A 20,297-nucleotide genomic window follows, 5' to 3' on the forward strand; every position below is an offset into this window, starting at 1 on the left:
CTTTACACACGAACCAACAAATAGATAAAAGTTAAGAAAGTCACATGATTCGTCAATTGGATTTGAACTCAAAACAAAATAAAATGAATATAGTTGAGAAGTTTGACATATTTAATTAAATGAGTCAAACTAAGGATGATTTATATAATCTTATTCTTATGCTTCAACATGACTCGAACCCGACATACGATATAATGGTAACTAAATAGGTTATGACTCATGTTAAGGGTTATGATTGATGAGTTTAATGATGAGTTTGGGTGTACCATTACCTGTGATATAATTATAGGCAATTTTGACATATCTCGCAAAACCGACATAAACTCAATATAAAATTAGAGAGCTATGATTGATGAGTTTAATCCATTTAATTAAATAAATCAAATTAATATTAACCTATATAATCTTATATAGATTTCTCAATACGATCCAAACCAACACCCATACTTAGAATTGCCGACCCTAATAAAAGTCCATAGCAAGTCCAAAATATTTGATTTTATTTGACTCTTCCCTTATTTGCAGAGCTGTTATTGAAAAGATCGAAGCGATAGTGATCGCATGCCATTAGATAGTCAAAGAAAATCGTTGACTGAGATTGCCAATGGTGTTGGCTTAGGCATTTTCTACCAACTTTATTTTATTTTTATTTTTTCTAATTATGCAATATTCTACCAACTTGTACGGAAGTATATTTTCTTTGAGAGGAATGCTAGGCTTATAAATAAGATTTTACAAATAAATTTTTACAACATGACGTGGCACCCAATCATATTGTGCCACGTCATGTTATAAAATTTTTTTTGTAAAATTTATTTGTAAGCCTAACATTTTTCTTCCTATTATATAACATATTAGAAGTACATAATTTTTTTAATAATATGTACGATGTACATGTTTTTTTAATAAAAATTTTTCAAAGTTTATTCCTACTATTTAAAAAATATGTACTTTTCATGACATACTCAAATAACACATTATTATTATAAATTTGAAGGAACGCTCCAATTCAATTTGAAGTAACACTCTACCACTCCAAGCCGAAGAAAATCTTTTGGAGCATGAACCTAAATGAGATTAAAATAATGAATCAAAACATTAAGCACAATTTTTTCCAACTAAATTACTTAACCCTAGTGTCACAAATCATAGAAAAAAGAAGTACCGTGCATGTTTTTGCTTCTAGCTAGAAGTTCAAATTAATATTATTTTCATTCTCACAACAATTGGATAGACACACATACATGATAAAGAAACCACACCCTTATCTAATCAGTGCTTTGCCCTGAGACAACTCTCGCAGGTGCAAACGAAACCACACTCAATAAATCTAAAAACTCAACTATGATATAATTTATGTACAATTAAACTGACACAGAGTACCCATATATAAACTATTAGATTTACCGGTAGTTTTTAATAAAGTCAATTCAATGATTTATGAGCACTCCACGTCAACCCAATTGTACATGAGTTATTGCTCACTCATAATAAAAGGGCTGAGGTTGAGATGTAATCATAAAGAATGTTGCCCCGGTGCTCCATGTGCTGCATGTGTACTCAAAGAAGCTGATTTCCTGCCCTTCCCCGAAGTTCGATTTCCTTGCATATTCGCTCCACTCTCCAATGAGATGCCATCTTTCACCGGCGGTTTTTCTCAAAGTCATGTTCTAGAGTTTCTTGTCAGAATCACAGAAGACAAGTTGGATTGGATTCCCAGACTCAACTTCGGGACAGATTTTGGAAACTTCCGACTGTTGAATATAGAGTTTTTGTAAGTCATCTCGTGACAATGTCTTCTTGAACAGCAGCTTAGGCTTGGAGCTGACGAGCACGAGCTGCGGATCCATGATCCTGTAATAGTTATCAAACAGAGGAAAAAAGAAGAAAGTGAAGTGCTTTTCAATATCCAAAAAAACAAAAAAAAAAAAAAAATTCTTTCTATTTTTACTTCTCAATTGTTGCAATCAACATTGTATTCCTCAAAAACTTTTACACAAATAGCAACTCAAACTAGGACATAACATAACACATTAGAGCTGATAAATACATCTAGGTGATTGAAACTTACATACAAAAGAATGGCTATACAAAAGTGTCACATGCGACACAAGCCATATACAAAATAACAAAGTCTAAGCATATACATGAATGCTCTGCAAAAAGGGGACTATCAACTAGTCCAACAAAATAAACACCCAATGTATCCAGGCCTCAGACGCCTTGGTTACCTAGATACATGGCCACAGGGTCATCGTCTATTGTCCCTATACCTGCATCAACAACATCGTCTATACCATGGGAATCACCACCACTCATGATACAGGCGGAATTATGAGCCCGCCGTTTCCATAAAATAGAGACGCTCAGCAGTATAAAACTTACTAGTTTTATCCAAAATAATAATTGAACTTTGTTCACACTCACAAGATGCATAGCTCAACAATAAAACATAGGGAAGTCATCATGCAATGTCTAGCCATAACAATATACATATATGTTCCGTCCCATACTAGTCACATATGCATATTGATACGTCTAGTATAAAAACCATACAAAACCAATCATCATCATCATACAATCATATGCTATGCATGCTTATGCTCATGCTCATCATCTTGTGCCATTTTCATTGTGAGGCCAACTCTACGGTAGGAGACTTGTCATCACTACCGGGAGCCGTCACACATGAGGCCTGCCCTGCGGTAGGAGACTTGTCATTTCTACTGGGAGCCGTCACCCCGTTTCTCTTTTACATATGAGGCCAGCCCTGCGGTAGGAGACTTGTCATCACTACCGGAGTTGAACCCCGTTTCCGTTATGCATGGGCCAGCTCTACGGTAGGAGACTTGTCATCACTACCGGAGTTGAACCCCGTGTTCACATCAATGCTTATGCCATGTTCATGCTTATTATGTCAATGAATCCTGGAACTCATGTGCTATAATAACTCAATATCATAAAATCATAGAATCATGTCATAAACCATGTAAACCAACCAATGCACATAACAACATAATCATCTCATTATCTTGCAAACCCATAAAGCTCATAGAAACATTTCATCAAACTTTCATCCAACACATCTCATGAAACATCATCAATAGTCATAGTATCTCAAAACATCATACATCAATCGTTCAACCAAAACGTCTTTTATATTTTAAAAATAGTATCTTTTCACCTAGTAAATAAAATACTTACCTTGTTCGCTTGAGTACCCTCCGGTGAACTCTTGACTCAACCGCAATACACCTAAGCATTTACAACATAAACACATAATTAAGCTCTATTCTTAGCTTAACAACTCATACTCTATAACGATACTTGAGCACTACAAGTATCACACTCCATTAGTTAACCCAATAATTATTATTCTACGACCCTATCATACTTATCTATTTACTACTTATCACATTAAATACTTATTTACTCCCTTATATATATATATATCCATTCCCATTATCATTTACCCAAATTTATAATACTCATAAATACTTACAATGTCATATTAGAGCATAAACCCTATAGGTATCAATTTCCATGGAATCCTATTAAAACCTAGGATTAACTAACACTTTACATGTAATTAACCCATTCAATAGCATTCCTAGTGTTTACATACCAAAAGCCTAAAATTAATTCAAACTATATAAAATTATGGTTTATGTCCATATTTTACCAATAAGTAAAATTGGAGTTTCGACCCATTAATTTAGCAACCCGGAGCTTGAATCATGCATAGCAATCTACTACACATAAAAGCCCCACATTAATTTTAGGAATTAGGTTTCTTATTAAATTTCCCCAATTTTCGGACCTAATTAAAAATTCCCTAAATCCTTATGATTTCAAGCTTGATATCCAATTGGTAGAACAAAACTTTAAAGAGAAACTAAAGATTTTAACAATATAACAAAATCCCATTCAAGAACCCTAATTTTCGGACCCAAATCAAAGCCCCACAAATCCACACAATTTATAGCTTCTAATCTCACAATCATAACGAAAATTACAAGAAAAGACTAAAGTTTTTACCTCACAAGCACCCTTGGCCAAAACCCCCTAAAAATTCGTCACTTTCCTTTTCTTTTTTTTTTTTTTTTTTGCTTCTTCTTTCTTCACGGCCAGCAGCACCTCTCTCTCTCTCTCTCTCTCTCTCAATTTCCAGCTCTTTCTCTCTCAATCTAGGCCATATGTGTGTGTGTGTGGAAGGAGAAAGAGTGAGACAAAGGGAGAATGGGGGGGGGGGCGCTGCTGCGTGAGATGGGGTGAGGGAGAAAGAAAGAAAGGAGAAAAGGAAGAGAGGATGGGGGAGGGCTGCTGCACGTGGGACCCACAAAAAAGGCTTAAGTGGCAATGCTATCGTGGTACACAGGGCTAACGTGTCTCTAATGACGTGGCACAACGCTAACGTGGACCTGCTGATGTGGCGATGATGACGTGGCAGTCTGGTGCGATGGCGCGTGCGGTACATGCACGAACAGTGGCGGCATGGTCTTGGCGCCTGGATCTGACGCGCGAAAATTCTATTGGCGCATGGGGGCGCGTGCAGCCTTGTATGGAGGAGCTGAGGCCTGTTCTGGAATCACCGAGAGTAGATCTATCGATTGGTGGCCTCGGAGAAGTGATCAGACCACCGTGGCGGCTGGTGGCGGAACTGCAGTGGCGGAATTGCCAAAACGTTGGGCGGCGCATGAAAACTCAAATGGGGCTGTGTGCGGCGGCTCTGGGATGGTTGTCTTCCGGGCTTTCAAGCAGTATAGTGATCCGCTGAAAACCTCGAGGAAAAGATAGAGAACTATGAGGAACAGAGGGAACGATTCGCCGGATAACACTGGCGGCGTGGGAAAAATTTAGATGCGGAAAAAAATTTGAAGTAATTCAGACCATGTGCTCTAATACCATGTTGAGAATAATGTTGTATATTAAATTACAAAGTATAATGTATGATAAGTGCTAGAATATTCATATTTTCAGCCCTTAACTTGCATGTTTTAATCCTTTAGTTTTGGTTAATTAGGCCATTTTACTTCCTTTTTGTATTTTCTTTGTTTTATAGGCTTTTGGAAGAAAATAAAGCGTTTCTGGAAAAATTCCAAGCTTAAAGGGCAAATTGGGAAGATCTAGAAGATATGGTTAAGCTTAACCAATCATGGTTAAAGTTTAATCAAATAAAGGAAAGGATTAATTCGGAATTTCTCAATTTGAAGTCAAATCGGATTGGATGCAAAATTGGATTCTAAATATGTCTCGGTATTTTAGCCATAACTTTCGGCTCAGATATCCGATTGAGGTGATTCAAGCGGTATTGAAAAGATAACTCAAACTTATACAATTCATTGTGAAATAGTATTTTCCCAATTCGGAGCGTCGCAAGGCCAAAATCGCGCCGCAAGATAGGACCGCAATTCTGGGCGAATCCTATTCCGATTTGGGCTTAGGTTTTCTTTAACCTAATTGGGCTTGGACTTAAATCTCCAAAATTCCTAGGATTACTAGGGCTTCTAGGACTCTCCTAAGCCCTATAAATATACCTCTAAGCCTCACAATTGAGGGGATCAGACGAAGACGCGCCAGGGGCGCCGTTCTTGGTCGCTTTCCGTGTTTTCTGGGTTTTTGTAGCTTGGAACTCGAATTCTTTTGTAAGTTTTTAATTTTAATGAAGTAATTTAGTTCATGAGAGGCTAATTCTTCAACTAAGGTTGAAGATGAAGCCTCACCATTGATTAGTTTTATATTTTTATGTTTCGTTCGTACAAATCCGTCGTTTAATGTAATGTGTGTTCGTTTCAGTTCAATTGTGTGACAAAATTGTGATTGATTGTTGTTTATAAATCGTAAATGTTGGATATTCGTTGTGTTTCATCCAACGGATACATCGAATGATTTGATTGAGACTTATATCCATTGTGATTTACGGATACAATGGATGATTTGATCTCAATTGGATATTCGTTGTGATTTGTAATAGAGATGGATTCATCGAATGATTCAATTGGTTTATAAAAAAAACAATAGAACATATATAGGGTTTAATTTTTTGTCGGATGCATGAATGGAAACATGAGAATGTATACTTTGATTTGGTGAGGTGAATTCTAAAACCTTAGTCGTTTATCTTTTGATTATTTTTATCTTATTTAGTTTATGTTTGTTTATTTTCAAAATCAAAATCATTTGGAACTAGGTTAAGATATAATTGATTTAGATAGAAATTAAATTTCACAAACTCAATTCCCTGTGGATCGACCTCGCACTTGCACACACGCTATATTGCACACGACTCGTGCGCTTGCGAGTACAATTAAATTTGTACATCAATGTACTGAAGCCCACAACAGATGGAAATGCCGATGATGAGGTTTTGGGAGGATAGGGGGTAAATCGCACAAGGCGATGGCAAAGGTGGTTAGAGATAATTCTAAACCAAGAAAAACTGAAAACTTCATGAAAATAAAAAATAAATAAAAAAAAAAAAAAAAGGGGAAGGAAGAAGAAAGGAAGTTTCCCCCCTCCCAGAACAGGCAACAGAGGCGGCTAGGGTTTCTTAGGAAAAGACAAGAGAGGGCAGAGCAAAAGAGATATTTTCAAGACCACCCGTTCGAAAAATAATCTTAACAATGTAAATCACACACACACACACACACACATATATATATATATATATATATATATATATATGGATCAGAAAACCAAATCATGCAAATTAAGAAGAAGAAAAAAAAGGAATAAAGATTTAAAAAGACAGTTTTCCACCAACATTCTTCTAATCTAATATATAAAATTGCCATGTGTTCTTGAGCCATCACTGATTCACTCACTCTAATAATTATAAGTGGAAGGATTGACAATAGCCAAATGAGATCGATTGGTGTACAAGGAGATTTAGAGAGGGAGGGTACGTTTATATAGATTTTAAAAAGTTAGTAAAAAGTTTGAAAGCACACCTAACCCCACTAATTATATTTGCAACAATTGTCACATTGATCACTTTCTATACTTTTTATTCAATCTTTTCTTTTTATGGGTTATACCTTTTTTATTCATTCAATTTAATTTGTGTATTTTGCTCTTGATTCGATAATGCTAGTACCAACGAGCTTTTATTTCAAGTAAACATAATTTAATTCAATAAGGTTATCAAAGTAATGCTATATATCAGTAATATTATATATCACCCCTTTATCGTCTTTTTATTTCTTTGATTTTTAAAATCGTTATTAGATTTAGAATAAATCATTATTAATTTAAGTGTGATTTTAAAAAGCTACGAAATTATTCAATGCTATATATCAATCATTATCTTACTATATTAAAAAACTCAACTTAATATTTTTTTTTTCTTTTTTTAGTAAGTGATGGTATCCAAGCAGATAATTAAGCATGTGTCGGCATGCATCACTAGATAATCAATTTATGTGGGGGTTAATTAATGAATTTGTACAAGCAAAAAGATTAGATCACAACCGTACGTTGTGTTGAAACAAAACTTTTCTTAACGTGGACGTCTGCTTGGGGTTACTTGGAGGCGTGCTGACGTAGTGGGAGTGCTGATGTAGTGGGGTGACACGTACACCACTTTATTGGAACCTCTTAGTCCTGTCCAATAATTTGTTTGAGAGTATTATTATTGACTTTTAATCTATTGATGATTTTAAAAATCAAATCATAGTTAGGAGGATACCAGGAAAACACTAGAAAAACACTTAGCATTTTCTAATTTGTTTTAGCCAAATTATTACAAAGATAAATAGTTGGACAGTTAAAAATTTTTGTGAACAAATAATTTCATTACGAGAGAAATTCTCTCATAATGTAGTACTATTAAATTCTCTCCTAGCATACCATTTATGTGAAACACACCATATATGTCATCCTTTGTTGTCTTTTTCATTTTTTTATTTGAGAAATAATTTGGGTCAATATTTTAATTATATTTTTTTTCGTTTCATCTTACAAATCAATCTTTAGATTTGGATTAATTTTACAAGTCACTTTTGTGTCTCTCCAAGAATAATGTAGCTATTAAATTCATCATTTGATCAAAATCTAATAATGATCGATCACAACCCAATTGTGAATTTAATAGCTACATCATTCTTGAAGGGACTCAAGAGGGACTTGTAGCATTACTCTGAGATTTGTAGATTTATGTGACCATACATAAGTCAAATAGTGGACCCCACAAATCTAATGGTTGATTTATTGAATTTGTAGGAGAAATATGTGCAAACCGTTAATGCATAGTTACCTCACATTTGGCTCATATTCTACTACAAATTTAATAAATCAACCATTAGATTTTTGGAGTCTACCATTAACTTATGTGAGGTCCACATAAATTCACAAATCTAATGGTTGATTTCTAAGATGAGATTGCCCAAATATCTAGCACTTCTCTTTTTTCAAAATAATAAATCTTATACAATTGTAACACATCATTTAGAAACTAACTTTTAAAAACAAAAAGTTTAAAAGTGTATCACTTTCTCTTTTGCTTTTAGCTTTTCAAACATTGGATATACAAAATTGATGGTATCTCACCGACCAATTGCTCGTGCAAGTAGACCTAATGAGCGGCCCAATTAACTTTGTTTGAATGTTTTTTTTTTTTTTTTTTCATGGGTGAATTTTTTTCTCATGACATATATCGTTTTAAAGTATTAATTATTACAAACTAAATTTATAATTTCATTTTATAAATTTAAAATTTTAGGACACTGGATGATTTAATATATAATCATAACTAGAAAGTCCATCGGATCATGTTTGGTAATGATTATGACTTTGATTCAACTTTTAAAACTGCCTGAAGTTGCATTAGAATTTAGAGAATTTAAAAAGTATTTTTAGTACCTAAAAAGTTGTGCCAACCAAAAATTGATGTGTTTGGTAAAAATTTTCAAAAGTACTTTTTTAATTTTTTTACTCTAAAAATAGTCAAAATGCACTTTTAGCAAAAGCTTAAAAATGAAGCTTTTACTAAAAAAACACTTTTTGACTTGAAAGCTCTATTTCTCAAATACTATCTCAAATATGCTCTTATTATATTTTGAGACGTGATAAAAGCAATTTTTACAGCTTTCTTTATAAAATTTAACATAACGAAAATAAAATACAAGACCTAAATCCATGTTGACATGACAGCTTTTATTAAATTTTTCTTATATATATCAACGTGACAATCCATAATTAAGTGTTGGGTGGAATAGAACATAACTAAATTGACAATGATGCAGCATGACGTAATGAAATTACAAAGACACAATAATAGAGTCACAATCCTTTTTAAAATCGAGAATCAATCAAAGATTCGAGGTATAATAAAAAAGAAAATCATTCTCATAGAACTATTTCTTATTGATAATCAACCAAAATAAATCAAAGGTGCATTCTTAGGTCGCTCATAGTTTGTTTTGATAGTAAACAAAACCTACACCTATAAAATCAAAATAAGTTGAATACAAAAATTTTCCGCAATTAGTTCGAACTAAGCCAATGACCAATTTGAATTGGTAAAAATATTTCAACTAATTCTAACTAAACTCGCATCATTACATTTCATTTGCTAACACTAACACTCAAGATGAAGGGAAGAGATTAACAACATTCATCTTGGAAACTAAATGAGTAAAATGACTAAACCCAAGAGCTTTAGTAAATAAATCAGCAATTTGATGTTGAGTACTAACCTATAAAGTTCGAATCATCCCTTCTTGAATCTTGTCTCTCACTAATATGATGTAACACTCCGTGAAAATCAATTAACTAGTAATTTATTCCATGGTTCGTCTCCTAGTCCTATCCCTCGCGGGACAAGACTCAGAGATCTTAATCTTTCCTAAACGAGAGAATACAGCGGAAGACTTTAACTACAGGAATAGAAAGCAACAACTAAATACCACAAATGTAATCTCCAGAATAACGATAAAGCATTATGATATAAATAAGTCATCAAATGTGCTGGTCAAAGACCGATCATCAAAATATTACATCCCCAAAATAACAATGTCTAAAAATAAGATACTAAGATCAACACCTAATTTTGAGTAATGCCAAGGAGATAACAATCTCAATCATATATGCTAGTGTGGTTCCTCCATCATCCCACTTGGACTTTAGCCACACTAGATCCATGTTTTCAAAAATGACTCTAATCAAGTCCTAAGCATTCACCCAAGTCCAGTCTGTAGGCATCCTCATCTATGCTGGCTAAACCGCACATTATATACATAATGGAGGGAGAAAAATAAAGGGGTAAGTCTAAAGACTTAATGAATGTTAATGCACATAATACCCATGCTCTTTTAGTAATGAACTTCGTTTGCTAAAGGATGCAGCATTTTAGGAATGACAGATAATCATGGATGCAATATAGATATAATACATACTTATAATCATGAGTAACGGTGATAGTTCAACAGTATGGTCTACCCGAGATATTACGCCTTCTCAACAGGGTTGGCACTGTCCCGAGGGACTTGTAATACAATGACGGTGCCCTAACCATTGCACGCTACTGTCCATAACACTAGCAACCCGGCTGAGTCTAACCTCGAGTGGCTTACGCTACTAATGGTGTACGTCCTGTAGTGACCGCTAGTTATGACTGTGTCGGTCATGAAACAACCATTAGATCCAAGACCCATATATCACGCACACATTTGACCATAAAGTTAACATGTATAGTAAGCCCTTAGCCGTTATCCCACATGCATCGATGTACCATGTCGTACGATGCAATTAATCTTGTTCATATTTTACATGCATGTTTTTACAAGTCTCAATGTCATTATCTTGTTAAGTAGCACATTTTCAAAAAAGAGCTAGAGTTCATGTGCAACAAAGTGTATATCGTGAGAGTTGTAAATATGCATGTTTTGGTACACAAAATAGTCATGCAATGCGGAAAAATAAATGGCGAGCATTGTATGAGTTAAAACTCACCTGGGTCGTATAAGTTCTCCGAATATTCCTCCAAACAGCATGAGTTCTCCAAATCTATTGAAATCCTTATATTAGTCCTAAGTACAACTAAAACGAACCTAGAACATGAAAACATAAGATATTAGACGACTGGTCAAAATGGCGTTCCCTGTAACACTTCTAACTGTACGTCTGGGCTCGAGGCTGTACGTCTGCCTAGAAAGTTCATGTAGAACCTCATTTGTTTCAAAGGTCCTCCTATCCTCCCAAACTAGTTCTAAAGCTACCAAAAAGGTTCCTAGGACCACCTATCTCAAAATGAAGCCTTCATGTATAAGAAAATCCATTCGTCAAAGGTGAAATGCTAATCCAATCTTAAATAAAGGTCAAAGAGAAACGACACAACTAGAAGCTAATAACTATTAACTAAGGTAACTATGAAAAGCATTAAAGAGCATAACAACTAACAACTTAAAAGGTTACCTTCTTGAAGCCAAAAACCTCCAAGAATCTCTTCTCCTTCTCCACAAAACTCACAAGAACACTCATACAAGGGGTTTCAGAGAGTGCTGCAGGGCTGTTCTGAAAAATAGCGTACATACGATACTATAGAAGCGTACGTACGGTACTATTTACCCAGTGGCCAAAAGGTTGCATCGTACGTTCGGGCATTATCCAGACGTTATCCAAAAGTCAACGTACGTCCAGTGGTCCCCATGCATACGTCCGTGTAGTATTTGTAGAGTACATACGGGTGGTCCCCATGCGTATGTCTGTGTACTATAGCAGGCGTACATCCGCGTGGTCCCTAGGCGTACGTCCGATCAGAAAGTCTAAAATTTCCAAAATGCCCTTTCAGCTGTTCGTAGTGACCCAAAACCCAAATTAACCCTCTAACTAAGCTGCCTAAGCTTAGTTAATTATTTGGATCACTATATATGACAATCAACTTCTATATGCTTAGTTTATTCATGATATACAGGATTAGATTCTATGTGAAGAGCAACCTGAATGCTTAATTCAAAAGTATCATTTTAAATTAGAAAAATGCTAGGTTTACTAACAAATTTTATAAAAAAACATTTACAACATGATGTAGCGCAATATGATTAGATTTCTCAAAAGTTGAATTTATCTCTTTTCTAATCATGTTGTAAAAAAATTTTTGTAAAATTTTGTTTGTAAGCCTAGTATCCCTCTTTAAATTAATACTTTTTAAAGTTTTAGAGTGTGATTACAAAACTGATGAAAAATCAAGGTTAGTAAATGAATTTTTTCTAAAAATATATGTCGCACCGACCAATTGCTTGTGCAAGTAGGCCTAATGGCCTAATTAACTTTGCTCAAATGTCGTTTTTTTTCTTGAGTGATTTTTTTTTCCCGAGGACATAGATGTAAAGTATTAATTACTTAGAAACTAATTTATAAATTTAAATTTGTAAGACAGCTTATAATTTAATATATTTTCAAAACATTAGTTTGAAAATTTGAATTATTGACTCCACAGTTTATCTTAGTTTGTTTTACCTGTTATTTGGAGATACACATGACGAAAAGAAAGAATTACATTATTAATTAAATATTTTTCTAAAAGTGATAAACACTTGGGTTATAATGAGTTGGAGCTAGCTGTCACTAAGATGTAATTTAGTTATGAAATTAGTATTTATCCTTTCTATGTAAATCAGTAGTTTAGTCTCATTTTGTATGTGTATATAGTAGGACAATGTATTTACAAATTCAGTTGATTGAATACAGAATTTCAATATTCTTGCATCTCTATTTTTTCTACCCAATAATCAACAGAGTATCAGAGTCAAAGGTCCTGAGTTCGAACCTTGACTCTGTCATTCACCTCTCATTTCAATTAAATATTTCACACGTTGTACCTCACATATTAAAAGGTAGCTTGAGGTCACATGTGAGGAGAAGTGTTAAAGTGTTGATTAAATGATTAAATTTATCTCAATTTATCATCTTAAGTTTTTGGGACATGTGGTAATTTAACACGATATCAAAGCAATAATTATGACTTTCCTCTTTGTTTCATGACTTCTTTTTCATCGTCTTCCTTTTCTTCTTCTTCCATGGAGTCTCTGTCTTCCTCTTCTACAAACTCAAATGTAGATTCTTCCAGTCTAGCGTTGCAAGCTAAACGTTGTGTCAATACCCAATGATTTACAATTTGGTTAATGAATGTTCGGTATGGTTCGTTTGCACTAGGGTAGGGCTCGAATGTTCGGTGGTCTCCCAGCAAACGTTCGGTCAAAGGCTGATTTCAGTCTTTTGGGCTATTTTCAAATAAAATATTTTCTCCCAAAAAGAGTTGCACTTTTACCGTTATAATTAAACTATTTTAAAATTAAAGGGGTGTTACTGATTTAAAGGAAGCGTTTGTTTTTAATAAATTTTTTTCTTAAGGGTTGGTAGTTTGGGGCATCACACATAGAGAAGATCTGAAGGTTGAATCAAGAACATCAAGAATGTATTCTTCATCATTCAACATGCAAGAAGAATTTCAAGCCAGACTTATATGGCCATGCATGCCTAGGAGAGGCCGAATTTGATTCTAAGTATCAAGAAATTGTCTATTTAATATTAAATTTAGCCTTATTTATTATCTCAAAGCAAAAATCTCTAGGATCTTTCTTTCTGCTGCACATATTTTACGTGCAAGATCCCAATACTTCACAAATGCCTTCTATATGGTGACCTACAAGAGTGGCTTGCTCTTTAGCTTTATCTTCTAGGCACTGTAAGTTCTCTGCAACATGCTTAATGAAGGAAGATTGTAGAGTTGCAATGTCCCTTTGAACTTGAGCCACTTGTTCGAGTAGAGCCAAGTCTCTACATTCACAAAAGCCTTCCTTAACCCCTTCAATTGATTACAATCGAGTTAAGCTTTTGACATCCCAACAGCTTTTATAGTATTGTTTGAGAAACGTGTGTTTATTCATCAAATCTGAAAAATTAATGTTTACACCAACAAATTTTATAATACACTACTTTTATAGAATTTGTAAATAAACTCTTAAATAATAACTTAAAGTAAAATTATACAACACTCCAAATAATACTTTGCAAACAACTCCAAATAAAAGTATGGAAGAAATAATAATAGACTTCTGAGCCAAATAGACTCTTTAACATACCACACTACCCCACACATTGCACTATAGACAGAAACCTAAATGCATTAGGAACCCAGTAATATTTGTAAGATTGTTGAAATGTTTGAGGTTCTTAATGATACCCTTTAGTTTACAGCGTAATGGTACTATATAACTTAAGATACTATTATTAAAAACATGGACAAATTACAGTTTACCCCCTCAAAGTTGACAGCGTTTTTCAATTCAAACATCGAAGTTTCAATTTTTACAATCCACCCCCACAAAGTTCCAATTTTTTTTCAATTTGACCAATATTATCCCAAAATTCCCATATTGCCCATGATTTTTATTTTTATTTTTATTTTTTTTTATGAAAAAAAAAACAAATTTGGGGATGCAAAAATGGCCAGATGGGCAAAGGGTGGCTACGAACACCCCTATTTTTTTTTTTTTTTTTTTTTATGAAAAATTAAAAAAAAAAAAAAAAAAAAAAAAATTAGGGGCAATATGGGAAGTTTTGGATACAATTGGTCAAATTGCAAAAAATTGAAACTTTGGGGGGGTGGATTGCAAAAATTGAAACTTTGGTGTTCGAATTAAAAAACGTTGTCAACTGTGAGGGGGTAAACTGTAATTTTTCCTAAAAATATTGATAATCTAATCAATGATAAACGTGTATTCTTGTAGAAAATATGGAATGATAATATAGATTGTTTAGTTAAAATAATATATATATATATATATATAGACTTCATTTAAATATTGATTTGGATGCAAAGAGAAAGTCCATTCAAGATTGCGACTATTACAGTAACATGCTCTACTTACTGCCATACTCCACATTTGTTAGCATTCTCCATTATATAGGCATGCTAGTAGTGAGATATCAATGATTTCTAGTTAACTTGAAAATGTTTTCCCAAACTAAAGAGTATATAAAGATAGAGGTGACATTTTCAAACATTTGCTCAGGTTGTGGTGCAATGTCAACTTGATTGTGTCTTGGACCAAATTTGTCCAATTTAAATCTTGTTACAAGGTAGGCAATTGACTTGAATGAGTATGCTTGTAAGAGCCTCAAACTAAACCATCCGGAGGCAAAGGTTAGAAATGAATAGCTAATGATTTGTTGTCGTTGTTGAAGGAATTGGAAAAAAAATATGTATTTATTTTTCCTTGGTTGGAATTGTTTAATTTGTACAAGAGTATTCGAATTTCTTTGTAAATAAAAATGTTGATGATGGCAATGATGATGGTGATGAGGAAGAAGATTGTGAGATGTTTGAAGTTGACAAGATGTTCACAATATGTTATGAGTTACCTAAAAGAGACCAAAAAAAAAATGTGGATTATATCTTAAGGTTAGTTGAAAAAGTTATGAAATTATGGTGATGAAGAAGACTCTTGAAAGTCAATTTAGTGAATGGGTAATTGTAGGGAAACTATTAAATATTTTGTTACTCATAGTTACAACTCAATGATCTTACCTTGACCCAATGATGTTGATGTTATATGTGGTGGGCCTTATTTTCAAGGAAAAGTAGGCTTAATCGCTTTAGAAATAAAAATAATCAGTTTGATGACAAGAAAAATAAAAACTTGAGATTTATATGAAATTAGTACAACATTTGATGTTGAAGTTTGTTTTAATGGAAAATGTGGTCAAGATTGTGAACTATTTAAATGGCTTTCTTGGATGATATGCATTGGGTCGTCTAACTTGAATGGGGATGATGGCAGCAAGTGTATACGAGCTTCTACAATTTTGTATGCATTTTTTCGTATAAAGGGCTTGTTCCAATGAAATTGCTTCAATTCTCATTGCTGACACATGATCTTGTTAAGAGAGGGTTTATTTCTCTAGAATTCGAGATAAACACAATTGCTTTTAATGAAGGTTACAAGCCTAATTTGGAGGAAAAGCTTATTCTTCATAATGCAATTTCAAACCTTCCTACTATTGAGAACTATGAACAACATGATGAAATGCCTATGATAAAGCTCCCAAGACATATTTTCAAATGTTTATCATATTAGGCAAAGATAAATTTTTGGGTGCTTCTCCAAACCCTTGACCATTTGAACATTTCCTCTATGATCATTGTCCATTGAAATTGAATGAGAATAATTATCAACATGTTTGTAGGATCTTTAAGGAAAATGGATAAATTCAAAGATTTATATGGTGTTCGTGTTTCTCCTGAAAATAAATTTGAATAGGAGCCTAACATAAAGAGGGTACTTGGAGTTAGGAAAACCTTTGGTACCTAATTATTAAATTAGTTTTGTTAATGGCAATTCAACAAAACCCTTTGGATGTTTATGGCAATTCAACAAAACCCTTTGGATGTTTATGGCAGGAAGAATTGTACTCATAGTTGTTACGTGAGCAGAGCTTCACAGCCAAACGATCTTACACCCTAAAAGAGATAGGGTACTAACAATACATAAAAGTGCCACACTTAAGGGCTCTCTAGATTATTACAAGCTTTTTCGGCCTGTTAAAGAGATATATGTTCAAGTTGAGAATGTGGTCTTAGTTCCAGTTGCTCGAGCTTTGGGCTATGTCTTAGGTTTAGCATGTCAAGCCTCTAGTATTCTCGATGAATCCTTATTCAGGTTGCCTCCAAAATTTACAAATATTTTGGATTTTATTCCTCTATAATATTAGAAGGTGATGTTGATACTTTATGGGAAAGGGAGATATTGTATTTCAACATTATTTATGTGATTGTAAATGCCTTTGTACACTCAGATTTATATTCTTATCACTCTAATATCTAGCATTGTTACATAAACTCAGTGCAAACCAATTGCGTATTTAATGTCTTTCTCCCTTTGGATAAAAATGCAAGTATTTGTTAGTGTTAAAAAAGTACAATCTCACTAGAAAATAAATACCGCAAATCCGATTAAATCAATATCCCACTTATATCGCCACTTAAATAAAATTTAAAAAAAAAAAAGAACTATAATGAATAATTTATTCTTCACAAAACCCTTTGTATCACCTTGCATAGGAAAAATAAGGGAGAATAGAAATTAGGAATAAATAAATTACATAATAAAAGTAAAAATAAATTATAAGTAGATAAAGCATAGTTAGGCTCATAGGCTTTGATAAAGAGAACAAGAAAAAAGAATGCTAATATTTTAGGGTGTAAAACTTTGAAGATTCAAATATTTGACATCTAATTTGAACAAGACTGATTCTTGTTTCAATGAGAATGAATCTCTAAGTGTTAGTGGGGTTTACGTACAAGAAGAAATTAGCGGTCGAGATCAAATTTAGAACAATCTTGTTTGAACATGTAACATGTTGTTTGAACAAGAATGACATCTCCACATGTCATCACACGCAAAAGTAGTCGGCAAAAATCAACGATTCATATTTTCACATGTTTGAGTTAGATGATATTTGACACTTAATTTAATATGCATGCCACGTGCTTGTTCGAACAAGGCATAATCTCGTTCGAACGAGATCAATTTTTTTAAGTGTAAAAACCAAGGGTTTAAAACAAACAAAAAAATAAGGAATATCATTTCCTTCATTTTGTTTTGTCCAAGTAGAGGGAGAGGCCGAGAGTGAGTGGGAGAAAGAGAAAGATAGAGAGAGAAGCTAAGAGAGAGAAATGAGGCCTTGAAGAGAGTTTGGGGAAGAGCTTAAAAGTGGTAAGACTTTCTACCATTTTTCTTCGTTTTCGTTGTTAGTTTTTAATGTATTGCTATTAATATTTTGATAGATGATGATTGTTAAGAGTTTGGTGAGTTTTATGGAGGGGTTTTTTTTTTTTTTTTATGGAGTTGTAATTTGTAGTATTGAAGTGAATGGTTTAAATAATATGGTATTTTGATGTTAAAATTGTTAGTGTTGTTTAGATGTTGAAGTTGTTGATTTGGGTAATTGTAGGATTGAAGTTGGGATTGTGTTGTTTGGATGTATGATGGTGTGTTGTGAATTGGAGAAAATGAGGAAAGTGAGATAGGGTTTGACTAAAAGGTTTGGTTTTTAGTACTTTGTATGCTATTTGAAGGTGAAGTTTTGATTGATAATGTGTTGTATAGATTGGAGAAAGGTATTGGTAAAAAATAAACTAGAGTCGATGTTTTCACGTCGAAAAACACTAGGAATTTCAATCTTGTTGAAATAAGGGTGGTTCTTGTATGAATGGGATTGTCAGAAAATGTCTCGTTCAAAGTTTGTCTAAACGAGATTGCCATAATGGAAAAGTAAAAGGTTTCTACAAGGAAAAATAGAATTTTAGGGTTTTTAGTGAGATAGGTTTCGTATGGGGGATTCGAGAAAATTTAAATAGGCTCTTAATCCATTATGAAAATGGGATTGGTACATTGAGGATTTGAGGAATAAGACTCAAACTAAATAAGACATAAATTAATTTAAGGACCATGGAGAGTATGTAAAGTACTGAAGATTTAGTTTGGGGTCTAACCCTAATTTAAAATAAGAGAGAAATGTTACATAGGGGTCCAAACAAGAATGATGGCTTTGGGAAATTAGTTGAAGAGATTAAGGAATTCAAGCATCCTTTGAAGATAGGGTTTTAATGGGACATATTAATTAAGGAAGTTCTGTGACATGATTGAAGGTCAAAGTGATCTCTACTTGACATCTGAGTTCACAGTGCTCTCAGGATTTAGAATCAATATCATAAGAAATTCAGGGAGTTACAGTCATTCTTATTGATAGTATTTTTGAATTAAAACAACTCCCATAGTTAGTACATTATACATACACATCCATATGAAGTTTCCCACTTCACTTGATCAAGATAAATCATCATGGTTGATGTGTAACAGTCTTCGCAAATTGAATGCCTAATTCCATTACCGATTACAAACAATAAAAGGTTTAAGACTACAAGGTTTATGGCCTAAGATCTTGTGTGATAATCTCATTACTCATACCATATACCATATTCAATGTAATCTAAGCATTTACGTGCACAAACAATGTAAATAATAAAATTAACATGTAAAAAGGATCAAATTCCATATGCTCAATTAAATGGATCAGTGAATAATAACTTTATTTATTACAAACTGGAATGTCATTCAAAGATAAAAAAAAAATTGGGATTTAGAGCACAATCCCCAACATTGTATTGAGTGTTTGATGAAATGTCTCTTTGGTTGTGTTGTAATATGCTTGTTTGATGAAATTCCTTGAACGTCCTCTAGAAGCCTCTATATGCATTTAGGAGTGAGACATTTACGACAGTCAAAATTATCGGTGTGTTGAGTGATCACAAGTAGCATTGTAAGAACACCTTTCTCAAAAAGGAATCAAAGTCTTTTATTCAAAGAATAAGAAATTTCCTACCGAGATAGATTTTATGTATTGAACTATTGTTAGTCTCTAGCTAGGGAATTTTGGTAAAGATAACCAAAATACTTATGTATATGGTGAAAAGAGTTTTACAAGTACGAGAATAAAAAATAAAATTAATTACTCAATGATGAAGATATGGAGAATTAAAGTGAGTGTCATCATCTTCAATTCTGCTTCGAAAGATTTCGTGTAGGAATCAACAGTCAATATTAAGAAATATCTATGAGATTAATTGACTTTAAGGAAAGAAAATACAAATTAGAGTGCAATTACTATTATTTAGTGGAATCAATTGTAATTAAATAGTGATTTGTGATAGTCAAGCCTATTTGTTTTCCCAAAAAGGTTTTCTATCAAAACAAATGGAGGCTTAATATCAAAAACACACGCATATATAAGCGTGCGGAGCGCACCCCATGGATGACTTGCAAAACACACACGTATATGCGCGCGCACCCCATGGATGACTTGCTGTTTTCTCCCCTTCCATGTACTAAAACCCAAAGGTGGGTAGGAGTAAACAGGTCTCCCCATGTGTGCACTATTGCACTTCAAGACCATCAATGGGGTGGGCAAATAACTGCAAAAGCCATTCCAATAAGGATTTTTTTTTTTTTTTGAGCAAAAATTCCCATGCGTGCTAGGTTGAAAGTTTGAAATGGGGGTTCAGAAATGAACCAACGAATCAACCCGACCCTTAACTTGCACATGACTGCATCAAACGGCCTTCTTAATTCCCTCCCTCACCTTGCATACGACTGTATCAAACTGAACCAAGGGAGAGTGAAGACTCCGACAGAGTATTTTCCCCCACTGGTCCCTGTTGGCTATGTCATGCCCAACGACGCGCGACCCAACTTCTGAGCCAAAGGTGTCGATATCAACTTATCTTGGAAGAAAAA

The 20,297-nt window shown here is 33.7% G+C and overlaps 1 pseudogene; it reads left to right on the forward strand.

The window, feature by feature from the left end:
• The first annotated feature begins 4,494 nt into the window (after window positions 1-4,494).
• LOC132162317 (DNA (cytosine-5)-methyltransferase CMT3-like) lies at window positions 4,495-16,826 on the forward strand (annotated as a pseudogene).
• The last annotated feature ends 3,471 nt before the right edge of the window (window positions 16,827-20,297 follow it).

Source organism: Corylus avellana, chromosome 10 (genome assembly GCF_965113065.1).
Source record: "Corylus avellana chromosome 10, dhCorAvel1.hap1.2, whole genome shotgun sequence".
NCBI lineage: Eukaryota > Viridiplantae > Streptophyta > Magnoliopsida > Fagales > Betulaceae > Corylus > Corylus avellana.